Genomic DNA, 21,716 nt, shown 5'->3' with positions numbered 1-21,716 from the left:
TTTTGATAATTTTTATATTAAAAAAAAAGACCTAGATTTATTATGCTACAAAAATAAATTTAAGTATACAAATAAAATTATATACATATAAATATATGTTTATTGTTTTTCATCCCAAAAATATACCTATTATATAATATAAGTATATGTGTATAAATATATATATGTGTGTGTGTGTGTGTGTAAATATATTTTATTTTATTTTAAAAAAACTACAAAAAAAAAACACATTTTGATGGCTGGGTGGCTTCCCCTCCGCACTGTGGGCAGCGTCTCCTCAGCAGCGGCCATAGCCGCCACTGTGGGCCGCAACCCATAGACAGGGAGGCTTCGGCCCCCCTTTGTGGGCGGTGCCCCATAGCGGCGGTGCAATCGAGCTACGGGCCGCGTCCCACCGCGGCGGCCAAGGCCGCCACTGTGGGCCGAGACTCGCAATCATGGCTGCGGCCATTGGCTGCAGGGAGCCCTCCCCCCTTGGCCTCCACCCTCCTTTATGCGCTGCCGCTCCGCCAAACTCCTCATTCGGCCCTACGTGAACCACCGCCCAGTGCCCTGCAAAAAAAAAAGATAAGGATTAAACCCTAGCTCGAGTAGGGCTAGGGTAGCATGAAGGAAGAAGAGATTTTGAAAAGTAGGGTATTTTGGTAATATATTTATATTTTTTTTTAGTTAGGGTTTTTGCATGGACGATTTTTAGGAGTGGAAACACACACACACACACACACACACACACACACACACACACACACACACACACACACATATAGTTTAAAGATAGGAATGGATAGGGGGGCAAATTTTAAATAAATTATTTTACTAAGTGTTTAAATTTTTTATAAATGTTTCAAATTAAACATATGGGTATATATAATAAGGATGTACAAATTCTATTTAATTTTGGAGTTTAATTTTTAAAGAATTTTAATGGATCTGGTAAGTTATTTTTGGGTTCCATAAACTAGTTGGAATTTAATGGAATAAGTAATGAATTTTTCTACAACATTATTATTGGGTAAATATATTTGGGAAGATTTATTAATTGAATTTAAAGCAAGAGGAAATGTGAATATTGAATACAAAGTATTAAATAGTCAATGTTTGGAAAAAGTAATATATAACAACTTGATTTAAATTATATAATTACATTTTAGAGATCTAAGAGGTTTTATTTTTAAAATTAAACGGAATGATTCAATATAGTAAAATAATTAATTGAAGAGGATATTGTAATGGTGCAATATAATTTCTCTATAATAAAATTTAGGGACTAAGTCTTGCGAACCTAGCTAACCCATGTGGATACTTTTATTTGATAATTTAATTATCATAATAATGTTTGGCACCTTAATTGTATCTGCTCAATTAGGTAATATTAATGAAATGAAATAGTAATAGTGTTGGTATTTAGTAAATAATAGATATTATCAAATCTAGTAATTATATTAATGTCTTCTTAGTGGAAGATGATCTAATTATTATTATGAAACGTAACTGAAGAAAGGGACATTTGAGTGAATTGAATAGTACCCTTATAAAGTTAATTTGATCTCTTGATTATTAGAGTTATCATAATTGTTATGTAAGTAATATTTTGATTTTATCATCTAGGAGTTTTACCGAAACTTTAAGTTTCTATTTAAACTTTAATTCATCGTTCTCTTTAGAAACCCATTTTCCTCATAATATTTAAAAAGGTTTCGTTTGGAACAATTGTTAAGTTGTCACAATTAATTAAGCAATGCTTGCATGTAAATAAGTGTTTTAAATATAAAAAAAATTGTTGGTAGTGTTTTGCCCAAAAGTTTGGGCATGACAAAATATGCCTTCATCACTCTTATCTTCAAAATTGCTTCCTTGATGGAATCCAATGCTACTATTTCCAAGGAACTTACTGAGTCAAAGGAGATACTTGCCAAATTCAATAAGAGTACTATTAAGCTAGAGCAAAAGCTGGAATCAGTAAAGCTAGTAAAGAATACCATTGGACTTGGTTTCTCTAGGTATGAGGAAGGTGAGACCTCTGGAACAAAAGCTGAAGCATCAAAGAAGAAACCAACATCCAAGGATAAAGGTAAGCAAAAATTTAAACCTATTCACTTTAATTGTCTCAAAGAAGGACATACTGCCAATGTGTGTAGAAGCAAGGCCTACAACAATTTTCCTTATTTTCTAAACAATAATCCTAGATCCAATAGATTCAATGGAAACTGTTATGCATGCAACAAGTTTGGGAATAGAGCATTTGAATGCATGTCTATTTTGCACAACATTGGGAGATATCCTCCAAGGACTCAAGGAGTCATCCCGGAACCTTTTGTGAACCAAAATCCCAACCGGTACAATACCTATGACCATCGATCAAGTGGTTATCAAGCGACAACTAGTTGGAGAGCAACTTGTTTGATCTGTTCTGGTAGCAGTCACACTACAGAAACATGCAGAAGGAAGAATGGTAGTATGAACAACGGACCATGGAGAACACCTGGAATGGTATGTGTGTTGACTTGAATTTCATCCTTAGAATGTTGCCTGCAATAAGTTAGTTTCACAAAATACAAATGGAAATACTATAGGAAATCCAAACTCAACCAATGAAACTATATGAAGTATATATAAAATAAAATACTAATATTACCTTCATGGCTTATGTCTCATTGTGTCTTAACTTCACTGTTCCTGGTTGCAGATGGTGTGCTCTTAGACAATGTACTGATGGCTTCCAAGATGGCATATGAAGAATGGACTGATAACTTGTAGTTAACTGATACTATGATATGATATGAAATACTACATGATTATGCTATTACTATTTGCTTCAAAATTAAAACTCACAGATGCATATGATTAGCTTGCAAATGCACTCAAAGTCTCTTGAAGTCTAACTTGAAGATTAACTCTCTCAACTGAAGCTCTTGATTTTATAGATCTTGAGAGGATGAGATGATGTGGTTTAGATTGACGGTCCTGATCATATCTGTAGATTTTGATGGTTGTGAGCAAAAGTGAAGGTTGAGAGAAAGGGGGAAGGAGAAGACAAGTGTCACTCATCTCACCTTGACTGGTTGCTGACTGAGAGAATCTAGGGATGGTTGGAGGAAATTTAGGCATGATAGGACAAGTGGACTCAAGTCCTTCCTAAGATGTAGGGGGTTTTGGAGAGAATATAGAAGATGGTTATGAATTATGTGTACATACACAATTTTCATTAAATTTGGTGGTTGAAGATAAATGATGAATTAATATTTAAGAAATATTAATTTCCTTAGCCACATGATGGATGAGCTGGCAAAGGGAAGATGAGGTGGAGATGGAGGGTGAGTTGGAAAAGGAAGATTAAATATTTTAAGAAATTATTTAATATTTGAGACTATAGGATAGGAGAATAACTATTAAATATTAGATATTTAATTGATTGGAGGAGATAATTAAATATTAGATATTTAATTAATTAGAAGAATATGATAGATGAATTAATTAATAGAAAGACATTAAATGAATTAAATAAATTGGTCTTTTCAAATTAACTATTTAATAGAAGAATAATTATTAAATGAATATAAAATATTTATTTATTTGCTCGTAGCCATTTTTATGTGTATATAGTGTGCTATCATTGCAACAAACCAAGACACACTGCCAAAGCTTGCAGACTGAGAAAGAACCTATCGAATGATATACTGATCACTCCAGAAGGGAAGATTGATGTTGAAACCGTTCATACAGAAATGAATAAAACTTGGAAAAAGAAATCAGAAGAAGACTCACAGGATGAACAGGTTTCTGCACCTAGTGTGGAAGTCTCTGAATCGACAAACTAAGCTTCAAAAAACTTAGGGGGAACATATCGGTGAAATATTTTGAACCCTCAGTTTATATCGATAAAGAACTTAACCGGTATATGTTACCTATTAGTTGGCAGAAGACTTGAAGCGGTAAAAGGAAAAATTAGGGTTTGTGCCCTAGCAGTGATGCATTTATTATGGTTGGTGAGATTTTGTTTAAAAGGGTTTTCATCATCATTTTCACTTATCTATTTTTGAAAGAAGAATTTCAAGAGCAGAGCAACCAGAGTGATTTGTCTAGTAGTTGACGAAATCTTGTGTGAAATCTTGCAACCATCTCCAATCAATCAGTGAAGAACTCGAAGCGGTGAACTTGCAACTGAAGTGGTGTTTTGTGCACGACATTGGAAAACCTAAATTCCAGTTTATGAAGGTATTTTCCAAAATTCTTACTTATCATTTGATCATGGCTTTTGCATCACACTCCAGTTCTAGTGCACCTGTAGATTCACCCGATTTTCTTCAAAAGAAAATGAAATACAATGCCCTATCACAAATTCTTGCTAGAGTTATTGTCGAGGAAGACATTCTAGGGTATATAGATTGTAAATTGGAAGACCTAGGATCCCTAGTGATTCATTCCCAACTAAGTCTATTCTGTGGGGATGACAAGAAGATCAAACTTGAGTATAGTATTCTTGAGAAGATGAAACTGCACAATGCGGTATATTTTCTAGAAGAGATCATAGAAGATCATATTCGCATCATCCTTAGCAGAGTGCATGGTGACAAGATGTATCTTGAGAGGACCCATGACATCACACCGGAAGCAATTTATGTCATCATCAGTTTCTGTAATATTGGAGAGGTACCAACTCTATGAAAGGTCATCAAAAATGAAATAACAAAGCTCACTGGTTCTGTGAGTGACAAACGAATGATGACTGTCAACACCATTAAAGATGATTTGGTGAAATTCGCTTGCATGGTGATTGGTTACCGAATATTTTATGCTAGCAAAATGAATTTTGTCCATGTTGCTGTAGTGAATGTTGCTTACAAAATGATCAAGGAAGACACTACATTTGACCTATGTACTTGTCTACATAAGCAATTTTTGTTGAATTTGAAGTCCATCAAATAGGACAATTCTCTGAGATTCAAGTTTGGACAACTTTTGGTCGGTTTATTCTTCTACTTTCAAGGTTATTTCCTTGGAGTAGGTGATGTTCAATGGTCTTCTAACCTACCGGTTTCTAGGAAAATTAAGGAAAGTCTACAAGTAGTGGGAACTACATATCCTAAGGTTCTGAATAAATATTTTGATGAATTCAAGCGGAAGATGAGCCAAAGAATAAGGATATCTGATGATATTGTGAAGAAGTATGAAGATGACATCTACTTCACAATAAGGATAGATGACTACATAATGGAAGTGGTGGAATTGAGAAAGGAAGTAGTTGGCCCTATGGGGTATGAGGTGATGTATGACATGTTGATTGGGTATGCCTCTACCCTACTTGCCTCACCACTGGATGCAAAGAAAAAGAGAACCGGTACCTACATGGAAAGGGTCACACCAGTTGAAGAACCAAAATAGAAAAAGGACAAAGCAGCGCCATCGGTATCTACACCGGTTACCTTTGCCAGTCTGAAAGTTACCAAGCGGTCACTAGCTAAAAAGAAACCTGAGACTGTTCCAGCAAAGGTATTTGAGAGGAAGCGGAAATCCAAGACCCACTCACTGGAGTCAGAAGACACCGAACCAGAGATTTAAACAAAGAAGACAAGGCAATCAAGCAAAAAGGCGAAGTCTACCAGTAATGTTCCTACAACCTCAACACTAGTAAATATAGATATTTTCTCTTATAAGCCAATGACACATTGCCATAGGACACTAAAGAATATTAAGAGGAAAATGCTTGATGATTTAAAGGAATATTTTGATGATTTTAATGATAGTGAGAAAGAGGAGGTAGAACAGCAAGTCATCAAATATTTATGTGTTAATGATCGGTCACCTTCTGAGATTAGATCGGTTACACCAAATTCTTTGTATAATTATTTGGATAATAAATGGCGCATTGCCATTGAAAGAGAACAAGAGATCAGGGAGAAAATTTTTGCACAATACTTTCCTGATGCTTCTAATTCTGAATTATTTGAAATAATGGACAAGAAGAAAGGCATCTTCTTCATGAGAAGGAGAAGACTTAGGCTACTAGAAAGTAAAGCTTCTAAAATGGAAAAGGACACACATATACATGTTAAAGTTGCAGTCAGTATACACCAAGTATTTGAAGCCAATAAGAAGGCTGAATAAGAACCTAACCTATCCTTAGGCAAACCGGATGAGGCATTTGAAAATAAGGAGAAAGAGTGATAGAGAAAATTGACACTATTGATGTTGATGCTTAGATAATGAGGATGTCACTCCTGATAAGGAACAAGTTGAGAAAGAGAAATAGGACACAGAACAAATGGAGAAAGAGCAAGAAGAAAAACCAAGGTAGGAAGAAAACAAGAGAAAGGAGGAAGAGAAAAAGAAAGAGGTAGAGAAGAGGAAAGAAGATGAAAGAAGAGGAGAAGAGGAAAGAAGAGGAGAAGAGGAAAGAAGAAGATAAGAAGAAAGAAGAAGACAAGAGGAAGGAAAAAGAATGGAAGAAGGAGGAAGAGAAGAAAAAGTAGGAAGAGGACAAGAAGAAGGAAGAAATGGAGAAAAAAAAAACAAGAAGAGGAGCAAAAGAAGAAATAAAAGGAAAAGAAAAGAGCAGAAGAGGAGAAGGAAGCAGAAAAGAACAAACAGGTGGAGATCAAGACAAAAGAAGGAGGGCAAAATCCTAAGGTGACCGGTGATCAAACCAAATAGGTTGATACCACCAGTCCCATTGATCTTTAATCAGCAGATGAGTCTGAGCTGCTTCGAAGCATCAAACTTGCACAGGAGAGACTGGAAGCATTGCGGAAGAAGAAAGAATAGGATGTCATACAAACTGTAGTTGACAACCTTACCAATTTAATTCCTGATACCAACCTCCCCAGTACCGATTTCTCTCTATCCAAGCTTAAACTTCTTTGTACCATAGTGGAGGACCAAGTATAATGATTGGAAGATGTTGCTGAAGCCACTGCAAAGAAGAACCATGAAAAGGCACTCAATGCTTCCTTAGTCAAGAAAATGAATGAGCTCTGGACATAACTACTAAAACAACAAAAGAATATTAGTGTTTCTATGGATGAGGGAAAATTACTTTTGAGTAAAATCTACCAACCCCATTTGTTTTGTGACGATGTGCTTAAAAGAAAGATAAATTCCAATCAGATTTCTAGGCATATATCAACACCTTCAAGATTCCCTATGATCTCTTCACTATGTATGGGAAAATGGTTTATCACTTTCAGCGTCAGACAACCAAGATGGATTCAGAGATCAACAACCGGACTAGAGATTTGTAGGAGCTTTAACTGCTCTTATTGCCAAGATTGTAGATTCTTCATAAATGTTTTCTCAAGCTGGAAGCTATCATGGTAACTGAAGAGATGAGTACCATTGATGCAATGGAAGAACTGGCATTCCAGATGAAGACTGAAAGTGAGGTTGCTACCTCATTACTTGAGTCATGGACATTGGCTATGAAAACTTTTATGTAGGACTTTAAATCTGTTTTTGATAAATTTCATTCCTTATTGTCATGAACATTTACTGTATTTTTATTGTATAAGGAAATAGAGGTTACTTTGAATTACTTTGTCATTGTTGGCAAAGGGGGAGTAGTGTACATTAAATTTTTTGGTGAATGTTACCATTTCATGTACTTTCATTTTGGGGAGTAGTGTACATTGTATTTTTTGCAAAAAGGGATAGTGTATATGCTTAGGGGGGGTAATTTTGATTATGAAATTTTTTGTTGTAAAAATACTTAGATGTCAAAATTTTCCTAAGTGTTGCCATCAATGCCAAAGGGGGAAATTGTTGGCATTTTGATGATGTTTTGATTGTCATTGATGGACACACACTTTCTTGATGTATGAGTTATGCTCAACCAGTAATTGTTCCAACCAGTATTGTGTATTATTGAATGTATAGTTTTTAGACTATTGGTATTTTACAGAAGATGTTTACTAGTCACAAATTGACTGAAGAACTCAAGCGGTATGGAGATCCCAAGCGGTTCGAGGATCACAAGCAGTACGAAGGACCCAAGTGGTAATTAACTTTTTATCAGAAAACTATGATCTACCAGTCTTCATTTTTGACAACTGGTAATCGATATATTGTACCAACCGGTATTACTCTGTGATGAGTTACCAACTGGTATTTTTGTAATGTGTGATGAGTTATCATCCACTGACACTTTGGCAGTGATTTTGTGTCATGTTACCAAATGTGTCTAGATGCACTGAACCTAGGAACTTGTAATCTAATCCTATTGGACTGACATGAAATTAGTTTCCTTTATAAGGACATCATGTGTAGGGTTTGCAAGTGAGATAATGTGATATGTGAGACATAGAAGAGAAAAGGTTATGTGTGATCATCGTAGAGAAGATTAGGTCTATGTGAAGAGACAGGGTGTGAAGATATTGAAGACTGAGGTAATGTTGAAATGCATTAACAATGAGTTTTCAAGGATCTAATTAAGCATATTGTGCTAGCATCTAGATCATTAACTTGTTGATTACTAATATCTTTGACAAGTTTGAAACCCTTAACCGGGTAGGCCCAGCAAAACCTTTGTAAATCCTCTAACAAGGTGGTTCACAAATGTGGATCTGAAATCCTTTAACAAGGTAGTCTTTAACAAGACTTATCTCCTAACAGAGATCTAGATTCCTAATAGGATCTGTTCTGGTGAAGAACATTGTATGACCTTAACCGGTCTAGTTTCTATTCTGCAGATAGTTACTTGTGAGTTTCTGCTCACCGTGGTTTTTCCAATTTGGGTTTCCAAGTCAAATATCTTGTGTTATGGTGATTGTGCTCTTGTGGGTGAATTCTTTGTTTTCTATTTGGTTTGCATTTATCTTAACTAGTTTATTAGTGAATCTGTTGCACCGGTTATCTGCTAAACTGTTTAAGAGTTTGTTTATAGTAATTTTTTGTATACTAATTCACCCCCCCCCCCCTCTTAGTATTCATCAGAGAGAAGATGTAAGAGGCATTAAATTCTTGAGAAGACATGGTGCTTACCTTAGGAGGTAAGGTTAGGGTTGAGTTATTGGATAATAATTTTGTCCAAAGGATAAACTCTTGTGCAAGAGTTTATGGATAATCATGTTCAAAGCAATGAATGCTTGAAGAGACCCATGGGTTAAATAAGGGTTAAGGGTTCAATTAATAGAATAAATGTTAATTAATCAAATATTAAATTTGATTAATAGTTGAATAGAAGAAAATAGATTAATTAAATCTTAATTTAATTAATGGTTGGATAAATGATAATTAAACAAATAAAATTCATTTAATTAAGTGGACAAAAATACGTGTCTACACATTCAATTAACTCTTAGGAACTTGTGTTGTCACATACATAAATTTTTAACCCTTATGGGGTTAGTAGTGTTAGTCCATAAGATGGAGAGAAAGAGAGGGAGGAGCATTTCTAGGGTTTTGGGATTTGATCTTGGCTATTGTTTCTAAGCTTGTGTTTAGTGTCTGAGTGCTCTATTATAGTCCTTCCTTATTGTAGCCATTTTTGTAAGTCTTCTATTCTATCAATTCTATTTTGAGATTTGTCTTCTTTGGAGGAGGATAATATTTTTGTATATATCTCCTCATCCTTTTTTTGGTGCTTTATCTACTCTGTGGCGAGTGGATTTGAAGTTTGATTTCTAGTGGAGCTCTATTTTGGGCATGCCTTTTCTATGTTCCCTTTCCTTGCTCCTAGCTCAGGTTTCTCTAGCCTGGATTTGGCTATTCCTATTGATGGAGACTCCTTGGCCTTTTTTGGTGTGATTTTTGCTCCTTGGCTTGGGGTTGTCACCTTGACAGTTCTTGGTGGATGGATTCTTGTTGTTGCATTGTTGAATGGGAAAGAGATTGAGTAATTTGGTATCGATAGGTGAATATTTGATGAAATTATTCGCTTTCCTTCCTTAGCTCCTAGATTGGGTTCTTTTATCTTGGTTTTGACTATTTTAGCTTGGTCTATTTTTGGGTTCATGGTTATCTTATGTGCCTTGATGAATCTTGTTAGATGGATGCTAGTTGCTATGGTGTTAGGTGGTGAAGGGTTTATGATTGTTATTGTTGGAAGGATGAGCTTTAATGGTCATTCTCCCTTTCCTTTCCTAGCTCCAAGCAAGGGTTCTTTTGTCTTGGCTTTGTCTCTCTCATGCCTTATTTTGGTGGGGATTTTTTTGTCTTCGGTTGCTTGTCTTGGTGGGGTTTCTTGTCATTGCTAGTTTTCAAGATCGTATTATGTTGTGCAATTTTTGGTTAGGGGATTTTTACTCCTTTATTGTGGTTTTTCTCTAAGGGGGCTCTTGTTGCCCTATCTAGTTCCCATGCCTATGTTTCTCCTATTGAGGTGGAGTGGGAAGTGATGGGTTATTTTTATATTATGCTTCTGCTTGTCCATCTATTTTAGAGTTATCATATTGAGGTGGAGACTTGGTTTGTAGGAGATAATAGGAGATTCTATACGGGGGATGTGGTTGCCCTTCTTTTAGAAGACACTCTTGCTATCCTATTGAGATGGATGCTAAGAGTGTTTTCTATTGATTCTTGTGTTAAGGACTTCAAGGATGGAAATATTTTCTCTAACATGTATCTTAAAGTCATGAGTGCCTTTTCTAAACCCATTAATGTGATTTGATGGCTTGGGCTTGTTATTGTTTTAGTAGGGTTTCTCTAGTTCAATTTCCTATAATTTGTTGTTTTCAAGATTTGAGTAGACTGTTTTTTACCTATTTTAACATTTCTCATGGATATAGGAGCCTTCTCAAAACCCGTGGTTGTTGTTATCATGAGTTGAGCTTGTTGGTGGCTTCTGCCTTGTTCATTTGTAGATGGTTTTTAAGTGTTGTTATCATTTTGGTCAATTTTTGTTTGGTCGATGTTTGCCTTTTCTTTTTTGTTGGTAGTGTTTTGTAAGTGGGTTCTATATCCCTACAAAATCTACTTGCAAATGATTTCAAGGCTCTTCAAAACCTATTTTACCTAATCAAAAACATGTACTAGGTGAGCTCACGATGATTAAAAATATCATGTTATTAAGAGTCAAATTGAATTCAAATCTTAAAAATACAGGATTCAAAATTACAATTATGGATTATCTAGTTCAAGTTTTCTCTAGTAGATTTTGGTTAAGATAGGGTCATTTCATGAGATGAATTTACACACAAATATGTCACTTTTAGACCTGTTATTGTACAAAGGACTGTAATCTAGTCAAAGTGTACCAAATAAATAATAGAAAAGGGAATGAATATATCATTATATTTTTCCCACTTTGATGGGCACACGACCTTCTATTATGATGCATGTCAAAGTAAACAAGATATCAACAAATAAATCATTTAAATATTTTTTAATAATCAAATGATTTAGATTAACTTGAAATAAATAGATTTAGATTAACTTGAAATAAATAGTTCACAGTTATATTCTCCTTCCAATAATAACTCCACCAAAACATATAAAATTGAAAAGTGTGTAATGAATAAAATCTATCAAATGAACAAAATATATATAAGGGCTTAATTTATATGTTAATTTCTTATAAATTGCTACATAACATATAAGTTGAACTTTATTGTTATTTTTGATTGTGGGAAAGATGAATGGAAACGAGTGTGGGCAAGCTATGGTTGCGATCGGCGATGAACCAAGCGATGCAGATGATGATGCTGATGATGATGGTGGGGGAGTGGGTTTTCTGGCCAATGATCGATGCATTGACCCAGGTGTGTGCGTGTGTGGATTGTATTCTTCTAATGTTCTTGCCTCCCCTTGTCCCTGTACTATTGCTAGCCTATGCGCTGAGTTTGGTTTCTGTGAAGGATGGAGCGCCCATGTGGAGATGCTTGGTGGGCATTTTGGGAAGTGTGAAGGGGTTTGTGGGTGGGGCTTTGGGAGGTGGCATTCTCGGGGTTTAACTTGGTTCTATGCCTTTGGCTATGCCTTTCTCTCCTCTTGGAGTCTTCTTGCTAGGATCCCCTTTAGCTTCTCTTTGTTGACTCTTAAGGGTATGTTTTCTGCTGCTATTTGGTGCCCTCTTTTTTTGGGAATGCTTTGTAAGATGAGGCCTATTTTTTTCTATTTTTATATCTTGGTCACTTCTTGCCCCTGTGATGAGGGTTTTGTTGTCTCCTTTCATCTTGCTTCCTTGGCTATGTTTTTATGCTTCATGGTTTGCATCTTTGGGCTTCTCTGGTCTTTCCTATGGAGGTGGTCTTGTCTTCTATTGATGGGGAGATGGAAGTGGCTGGATTTGTCCTTTCTTCTTTTGAGGTTGAATTGGATGCTATCAAACCTACTTGGAAATGTTGTTGGGGATCCAATGAAGCCTTGTCTTTTGGTTATTTGGGAGTTGGTGCTAGCTTTTGTATTGTATTCTTCCATACATATCTCCTATTGAGGTGGAGATTTTGTTTGGTAAGTTGGAGCTCAGCCTCTTGGTTTTGTTTGTGGGAGCCTTGCCTATTCCCATTATTTTGGATGAGGTTTCTTTGCCTTTCGAGGTGGAGACATTATTTGGAGATTGTGTTGGTGTTCACCCTTCTATTGAGGTGGAGTTGAGTGTTGTTGTTGATGCTAGTACCAATGGAAGGTTGTTGGTGCCCTATTTTTTGCCTATTGGAGAATAGAGGATGGTCTTCTATTTGGTTTTTCCTCTCTATTCCCTATTGAGGTGGGGATTTCAGAGGGTTTATGGTACATTGCTATGTTAATTCTCAAGATCAAGGCTAGGGGTACCTTTCAAAAACCCAATGTTTCAGGTTGTGTGAACCTTGCAAAAACCTCAATCATAGTTAAGGGAGCCTCGAAAAACCCTTCATTTTGTTGTGGGAGCCTTATAAAACCCATTGTAGAGGTTGAGAGAGCCTGAAAAAACCCCATGTCTCTTATTCTTGCTAGGGACAAAGTGGATACTGAAATTTTTTAAGGGCCCAGTTTAGCTAGTTCTTGTTTTTGGTTAGGTCTAGGCTTGGTTTTTTGTGGCCTGGAGAAGCTATTACAGGTTATGAGAGCCTGGAAAAACCCTTTTTGTTGGCTAAGGGTGCTAGATATACCCTCGATCTATGTTTTTTGAAGTCTTTTATTTGTTGCTTTAGACCGTTTGTCGACCAACCTGGTTTGTAATTTTGTATTCCTGATGTTTGGCTAGTGTGTGGTGTGTGGTAGCTGGTGTGTTTTTCTGTTTGTTTCTATAGTGTCATAAATTTTACACCGTTGCTAGGGTGGTACGATTTCACACTTAGGTTAGCACCCGCCTTAGTGTGTTTGCATATTTCATTATTATTTCCCTTTAAGCATTTAATTAATTAATTTAATTAAATCTAAATTCATATTTCATCACTTCATACATCATTGAATTGGGCCCTTTACCCTAGGTGTGCCCTTTTTTATTATATTCCTCCAATGGATCATTTAATCATAAACCCTAATTATGTCCTATTTTGACCCTTAAGGCTCAATTTTGCATATCAAAACACCTTGAAATCAGCTGTAAATTTGGGATTTTCTCTAATATCATCATATCTAACGGTCCTGAAAATTTGGTGAAAAGATGGTCAAATCGTGGCGAAAGTGCACATGGTCCTCGACTTATTTCCCAAAATTTTGGGAGCATAATTCTATGATATTATAATGCTTAACCCCAAAATATTGGTGGGAAATTCAATTCCTAGGTCAACCTAAAGGCGGAATTAAGTCAAAATTAAGATCTAGAGTTTCATACATAAGAGCTCTCTTTCTTCATTTAAAGGGGACAAAGAACTATCTATCTATCTTCCTAAGAATCTAAGAGCAGGTTTTTGGAGCACAAGGAGCCTTCTATATAGTGAAAGAGAAGACTATGTGGAGTCTTCAACAACATTCAACAAGATTCATCAAGCAGTTGTCAAGCATTCATCATCAATTAGGAGCCTTGAAGACATTGAAGAATAATAGGAGACCTAGTGGCAATATCTCTCCCTTCGGGATTGGTATGATTTTATGTTATTTTCATGTCTTTGTATGAGCTTCTTTACATCAATTTGCATACTTACCTTCATGTTTTAGATCATTTAGCATTATATTCACATTTAAATTTAGGGTTTACTCGCATGCATAGGGTAGCTCTAGTTTCTTATGATTTAGGATCTTGCATACACATTTTCAGTATATTATCATCTATTTGTGGAGGTGGAAATCACCAACATAGGGGTTTGATTGAGGAAAAACCCTATATAGCCACCCAAACCTTCCCTTTTTAGTTGCAAGTGCAGAAACAGGTACCTGAAAGGACTTTTAGTTTAGGAAAAGACATAGGAACTACCCAGAAACTCCAGATTTGCCCTAATCTACCTAGGACAGGGGCATGAGACCCTGTTTCTACCCAGGACAGTGGCATGGCACCATGGTCCCTCCACTTTGCAGTGAAATTTGACAGGTTGTAGCTTCAGGTCATCATATTTGCAGTCTTTTAGTTGCAACCTCTTGTCTGCAGAAACAGGACAATGGCATGGCACCTTGGTCCTAGTCAATTTGGCTCAGTTTTCAGCATCAAGTACACATCCAAAATCCTCCCTCTTTCATTCTTTCAGTATCTCAGTTTCAAATCTGCAAGTTTGTGCAATTCTGACTTCATTTATGCTTCATTCTTTATCTCCTAATCTAGTTGATCATTTAAAACCCTAGTTTTTCTCATCATTTGCAACAAGAGGAATAGAAACCCTGAGAGGTAATCCTTGGCTCTCTCTTTCTCATAAGAAGTAGCCAAAGTGAGCTATCTCCCTAGTCTCTTTCGTATTCCCAATGTGCTGGCAAAAGTGGGATTAGGTCCTAGTCACCTGATATTTCTTTTCCCACCTCCACAGTTTCTTTAGCGACCTTTATTCTAGGATCTGGATGCCCGTAAGTCCAGAAGGTATCAGGTCCTTTCTAAAACCTATAGTTTTCTACCAAGTAGTCCAGTCTATTCCTCGTTGGCAACTCTTGTATTTTAAAGGGTTTCGAGGCCCCTTCAAAACCAATTTTACCCTAATAAAAAACATATAAGTTGAACTTTATACTTATAAAAGACATTTCATATTTATATTTATTGTTAGAATTTAGAATTTAAGGTTGCAATTAAAAGAAAGAAAAAAAGATTGGATTTTCTTTAGCATTAATGTCTTTGTAAGATGCATTGGGTCCTTTTTTTAATTAATCCCTCCTTAACAAGTGGAATTACTTTATGAATTTTAAATTTGTGTTAACTTTTTTCTTGGGTTAGCCAACTTAAATTGATTTCTTCTTTTACAATATATGTTTTCTCTATATAGGTTGGGTCCTTTTAAAGTTAACCGATTAAATAATTTATTATAAAAAAAAAAATTTGGTTAGAAATGTTTTTGCAATCTCTTAGGATTTAAAAAATATATCTCTTTGTGATATTTCTTTTACATTAAGTTATTTTTTAAAGCCTATCCCTAAGCAATGTTAAAATTCGTATAATTTCTAGTATTATGAAATTTTATTTAATGATTTTAATATTAAGAATTTCAAAGGGTTAAGAGGTCCTCAATTTAAGTATGAATACATTTTTTTTGATATTTTTTCATTGTTTTGGTTAGTGAATGAGAAGAATTATCTTCTAGTTTTTATTACATTAGTTCATCTGAAGCTAGGTCTTGTAAATCTAAAGTTTATGGACAATATTTTAGCTAATGGAAGCTTGAATCTCTGGGAGACATTTTAGTTTAAGTTTGATAAATATATATGTAATTAAAAATAATTTATTCTACTATTAAGTTTGTTGTTTTAGGTAAATTTTCACACTTGTAATTCTTATAGGTCACTCCAATGTTTTTATTTGTTATTTTTTTATATTCAGTTATGTGTTTTAGAAAGCTTAAAAGAATTATGGGGCCTTCATGATTTAGTGCATGCTTTGTCCAAAATATTGTAAAGAATTTGGTGTAGCAACATTGAACTTATGCAACATTTTTCTTAAGTGGATGTTTTTTATTTTAAGATTAAAGGTGGGCATTACCATTTTAATTTGGGGTTTTTAATATTATTTAGTCTATGGACATGCTCTATGTTATTTTTTATCATCCCTAAGGCAAGATTTTTAAAAATTGCTATTTATCCTCTCTAGAATAGAAGTGCAAATAAGAAGTCAATTGATTTGATATTTTATTTAGGAAAATAGTTAGTTCTTCAAATTGTTTGTACACTAGTTCAATTTCATAAACATGAATATGAACCAAATAATTTTTTTTTGAGACATATATTGATCATCTAGGGATCTAAACAAGAATAACACAATCTTCCCAATTTAGCACATTTTGTAGTCGTGTTTCTATACATTATCAATCCATATTAAGATATTTTAGATGATAAAAGATTGAATTCTCAAAAAAAAGCTAGTTGATTTTTGCCACTAAATGTTTAATGTTGTATAATAGTTCTATTTTGTAGACACATATCTAAACCAAAAAAAAAAAAAAAAAACCATTTATTTTGCATTTTTAAGATATTCATAAAATCAAGCCCTAAACATCCAAAACTTTGAATAATCAACATCTATATCTCCCATAAAATATTTGTATTATTGAATTTTAAGACACACATCACATTTAATATATTTAATTTTAATATCAATCCTCATATAAATTTAATAAACATCATTTTCATTAAAAGAAATAATTATATTATTAAACTTTTTTTTTGATGAATAGGCCTTCTCTATTAATTAAATATATTAAAGTATATATTCACAAAAAAGGGCTCGGGGATACAAGATCACCCCTGCGAGAGTGGGGCTAGAAATAAAAAACAAGCTATTCGTCAAAAATCTTCCGCTGAGGGAGGATGTTCAGGATCATCTTTTTTGCCCCATACATCAGCAGGGTCAGGAGTCCCATCTGGCATATACCACCCATCTTTTGGATCTTTTTCAATTTCTTCTTCCTCCTGCCTGAGAGGCGAGGAAACTTGGAGGTGGTGGCAGAAGGCCACCCAAGATCAACAGCAACAAGAGGAGCAAAATCCACAAGAACAGCAGAGGGCCACCCCAGGGGTGGCCGTTGCGATTGCGAGAAGCCTAACGACTTCTCGACATACTATTAAAATAAATAATAATCATTACCAAATACTAAATATTTAAAATATAAATATTAATAAACAATAGTAACTTTAAGACTATATTATTATCAACCAGCTTGCTTTTTTAAGCCATACACTAAAAAAAAAAGCCTGGTGAAAATCCATTACTTCACCCTGGGATGCCAAAGCAAATGAAAGTTTTTTAGATTCATGCCCACATGAAATCTGGCTTTAATAATTAATAACTGAATGAAAGAACAGATTCCTGCCATTATAATATATAGTTTAACTGGTTGTCTTTCATTTTTATTATGATAGCACTGCGTTTTAAAACTTGTTAATGGCATTAGAGGGTATCTGAACCAGCAACTTTCTTGAAAAAGACAATACTCTCGTTAAATATTCAAACTGCTTTTGACTGTGTCAAACCTCTTTATGCAGGGGGTTTTCCTCCATACATTTGGGTTAGTGTTAATCCTTCCTTGCACCTCCTTCAAGGAAACCCTAATTTTTTTGGTTTTTTTATTTCATTTGGGTGCGCAACAGCATATACGGTCGTTTCCAGCTTTTTCTTTACTTCACTGTGTAGGCTTCCAAAAAAATTCTCAATTTGAGCCAAATTGTCTCCTTAAATTGCTAACAAGATGGGGTCCAGAATCTTAGTTTTGAATATACTTCAGAAATTCAGCGAGTTGTCTAATCAAACTGCCAGAATGAATATATCGTTGAAAAAAAAGTTATATTTTCAACTAGTAATAAAAACTCTAGGTTTCTATAATTATATTACTGTGACTTTTTTAATATATTAATGATTTCAGATTTTTATAATCTATAGCTTAATGTTTTTCACACAATGTTGTCGATGGCACTGTATGATCCATTATACTAGAGAGATAAGAACATGAAATGATAAGTTGTAAACCAGTCTCAAGCTAAAAAGAAGAAGAGAGGAAAAGAAAGATGGCATAAGGTCCATAGCTTAATGTATCTTTTAACATATGTCATGTTTCTAAAATAGGATATTACCAATATTCTAGATCATAGCTAAGTTAGGCTCTTTAGATGGTTGCATTGTTTTATATATTAATATAATTATAATAGTACAATTTGTATCTATTATTAATAAAAATTATATAAAACTTCTTGAAATTTCACGTTTCTTCTTGATAGTTTCACCAAGTCTTAACATCCATTGATAATTTAGAGATCAATCATAACCTTTTTTTCCCAACAAAATTGCTAATACACATTCATGATGTACTCGTCTAAAATTAGTACGAGATCTCAATAATTCCTTATTTATTAGGTTAAACAATACAAAATCTAATCTAATTTAAATTAAACATAATCTACTCTAAGCAAAATATTGAAGGAAAATAAAAGAGAAAGAAGGAAATGAAAGAAGAAAGAGTAGATATATTCTTCCAAATATTTCACCAACTTCTAGTAACATCCATTACAACATAAAAAGACAACCTAGCTCAAAGCTAACTTAAGATAGTACATGCACAACGCTGATGAAATTAAGAAACACAATATGTTACTTGTGAAAAGTATATGATAGAGTTTTGAATCCTAAAATATATGTGCAAATAAACCAAACATATATGTTACTCATGAAATATATTGCAAATATTCAATTATCAAAATAGGTTGTTAATAAAACAATTATATGAAATGTAGGATCCAAAAATCATGGAAACACAATTTCAAATTGAAAAATAAAGAAATAAAAAATGATAATATGTTATGTAAAAGAAAATAAGCTATATCACATTATTTGGATTTTTCCTTCTATTTATCAACTTTACTTAGCACTTACAAATAGAAGATAATTTATATAGATTCCCAACTTCAAAAGAATAATATTTTTCCTTATTAAATTTTGCATTCTCCGTTAGTTACAATAATAATTTTATTAAAAAAAATTAAAATACAAAGAATTTAAATTAAAATTGATTTCTTAAATGAAATCTAACCTAGAATCCTCCAATAACATGACTATATTTGTTAGTCATTCAAGGGTTGAAGAACCCATGATCACCTCTAAAATAGAAATAACATTCTACAAGAGAGAAAAGAAAGAGAATAACTTTGCAATAATGGATGCAAAATATATTAGATCAAGCTAATCAATGAATTGACAAAAATATGCATATGACACTTTGTTTATATAGACAAGGTTGAGAGAGAGGACTAACTAGGATGATGGAAAATTTCTTAATCCTCTATCATGTGGAAAATAGGATATAAGACCACATCTCTATAAGATACTTGTAAAAAATATTCCTCTCTCTAAGTAAGCATAGCATGCGACCATGTGTGACTAGGTCCTAATGATGAATTAGCTAGATAATATGCCCTGTTCACACTAAAAAGGAGAAAATTATACCTAGGAAACATCTATTTTCACATCAACAACCCCCTTAAGTGCAACTTAGAGATAATGATGAACAAATAAAAATTATACAAAGATGAAAATATGGGTCCTAACTACTAGGCCATGTTAAGTATGCATCTACAAATGAAATCTCTCACAAATCAAGAAATAGAGAAAAATTAGTTGGATAAAATTCCTCCCCAAAAGACATAAATTATCAAAAGGATTCTCTATAAAATATGTGAAGGAAAAAAACCCATGTTAGGAAAATCATGTCTCCCCCCTCTATATGAGAGAAGAAGAGAGATGTGCAACCTCACAAAATTTAGGATCTATACCAATGGAAGATGCTAAGAATCGAATGTAAAAGATAGCCCATTATTGTCAAAAAAAAATTTCCCTCTTAGGAAGAAACAAAACCATTGTTGTATGGATATTTTCTAAATTCCATTCTTGAAAGGAATATGAATGAAGAAAGCTCAAGATATATGTATCCTTTGAAAATTGTTCACTTAGATCAAGATATATGAGTTCTATGAAAATTGTTCAAGTACCCCAATGTTGATACTAAATTTTTTCCATTTCATAGCAAGCATTCTAGGCTACACTAATGAAAAAGACAAGCTATAATTGAGTGGACATGTATGTACAACACGATCCAAATAATCAAGTATCTCCAATAAATAAAAATATGCCTCCACCAAATACTACTGAAAAGTATCCACACTCGTATCAAACTACGATGAATTCTCATGTGAAGAATGACAAAGAATGTTTGTATGGCCCCTCACAACAATTGACAAAGAATCAACCCCATCAAAGAGAAGATGAATTTCATCAATGTTATCTCCCAATTTTGGAATATGATATTCTACAAACAAACTTGCAATATCTATCAAGTATGCATCCCAAGTAGCCATATCTAGGATATGATTCATATCTTTCTATAGTAAATCACAAATAGCTATGATTTTAGCAATATTACCATAATTAGAAGCAAAGATATATGGATAGGATTGAATGTAAGACTCAAGAGTATGATCACATGGGAGATTATCCAAGTTCATGCAGCCAAATTTCTCATAAAAATCATGGTTTATAATAGAAGTATGATCAACATCTAAAGGATCAATGCCATCATTAGAAAAAGAATCTACAAAGAGTACAATTAGATGCATAATTGGACACCCTAATAGACATAGTCTCCCTACTCTCCAAGTATCTAATGATAACTAAATCATGTTTCAAATTCATAGCCCTCCCTAATCCACCTTGGGTAATCTAATAAATGGAAATAATATTTCTTGAAAAAAGGGGGACACAGAAGAAATCATTGAAGGCTCCCTCTCCAATATTAATAGACCCCTTTCCAACTAAGCACATGTAATTATTATTACCCATCAAAATAGGTTACATATAAAAAAGATTGAAATATGATAACATGGACTATGGATAAGCCATACGTATGATGATATGCTCCTAAATATAGGACTGATCTCCCAAATTTAGGAGATATAAAAGCATAAAGAGATTTCTCTTTAAATTTTTTTTATGTAAAAGAATTTTTATTTTGGAACTTTTCATGGTTAGAAATTTTTATTGAGAAAATATTTATTTGACTCAAATATTCGAAAAGGTGGATCTATATGACTATTCTTAATATGTTTCATTTCATCAATGTCTTCGTATAGCAATAATATTCTTCATATGTCATCTTCTTACGATTTGCTAAAGTAGGCTTCTCCTTAGATGATATCTCCATTGCTAAGGATTTAGTTTGTACTTGATCTCTATGTGGATTAATCTTTTTTTTCTTCTATTTATCATCAAATTCTTTCTATTTGTTCATTTGACTAACTCTTTACATTATTCTCTTAGAATTTCATCCTTATTTATATAATATTGGATGCTTTCAAATTTCTTTGGATCAAGGATCAAAATTTACTATCAATTTGATTGCCTTTGACTTGATCTTTTATTGTATCTTATAGTGTTTATAATTTTCCCTAAAATTTACAAGAATCTTTACATGATTTAATTTGAAACAATAGATCAATCAAAACAAAGATTCAAAGACATGCAAAATATTTTGTTATCTTTGATCATCAATTTTTTGTAGTTTTGGGTACCTTTTTCTTAGTTACATATAGATAATATCAAGGGTTTATTGATACAAGTTGCATAGTACAAGTTGTTAGAAAAGGAACCATAGAATGATCCATGAAAAATAAGAGAACATAAAAATAGATCAAAAGCACTAAGAGATTCCTCTAAGTAACTCAATAAAGACATCCCTTCGATAGTATATGATTTA

This window comes from Cryptomeria japonica, chromosome 6, assembly GCF_030272615.1.
Source record: "Cryptomeria japonica chromosome 6, Sugi_1.0, whole genome shotgun sequence".
Lineage (NCBI taxonomy): Eukaryota > Viridiplantae > Streptophyta > Pinopsida > Cupressales > Cupressaceae > Cryptomeria > Cryptomeria japonica.
The sequence above is the reverse complement of the archived record's forward strand: the minus strand, read 5'-3'. Positions refer to the sequence as shown.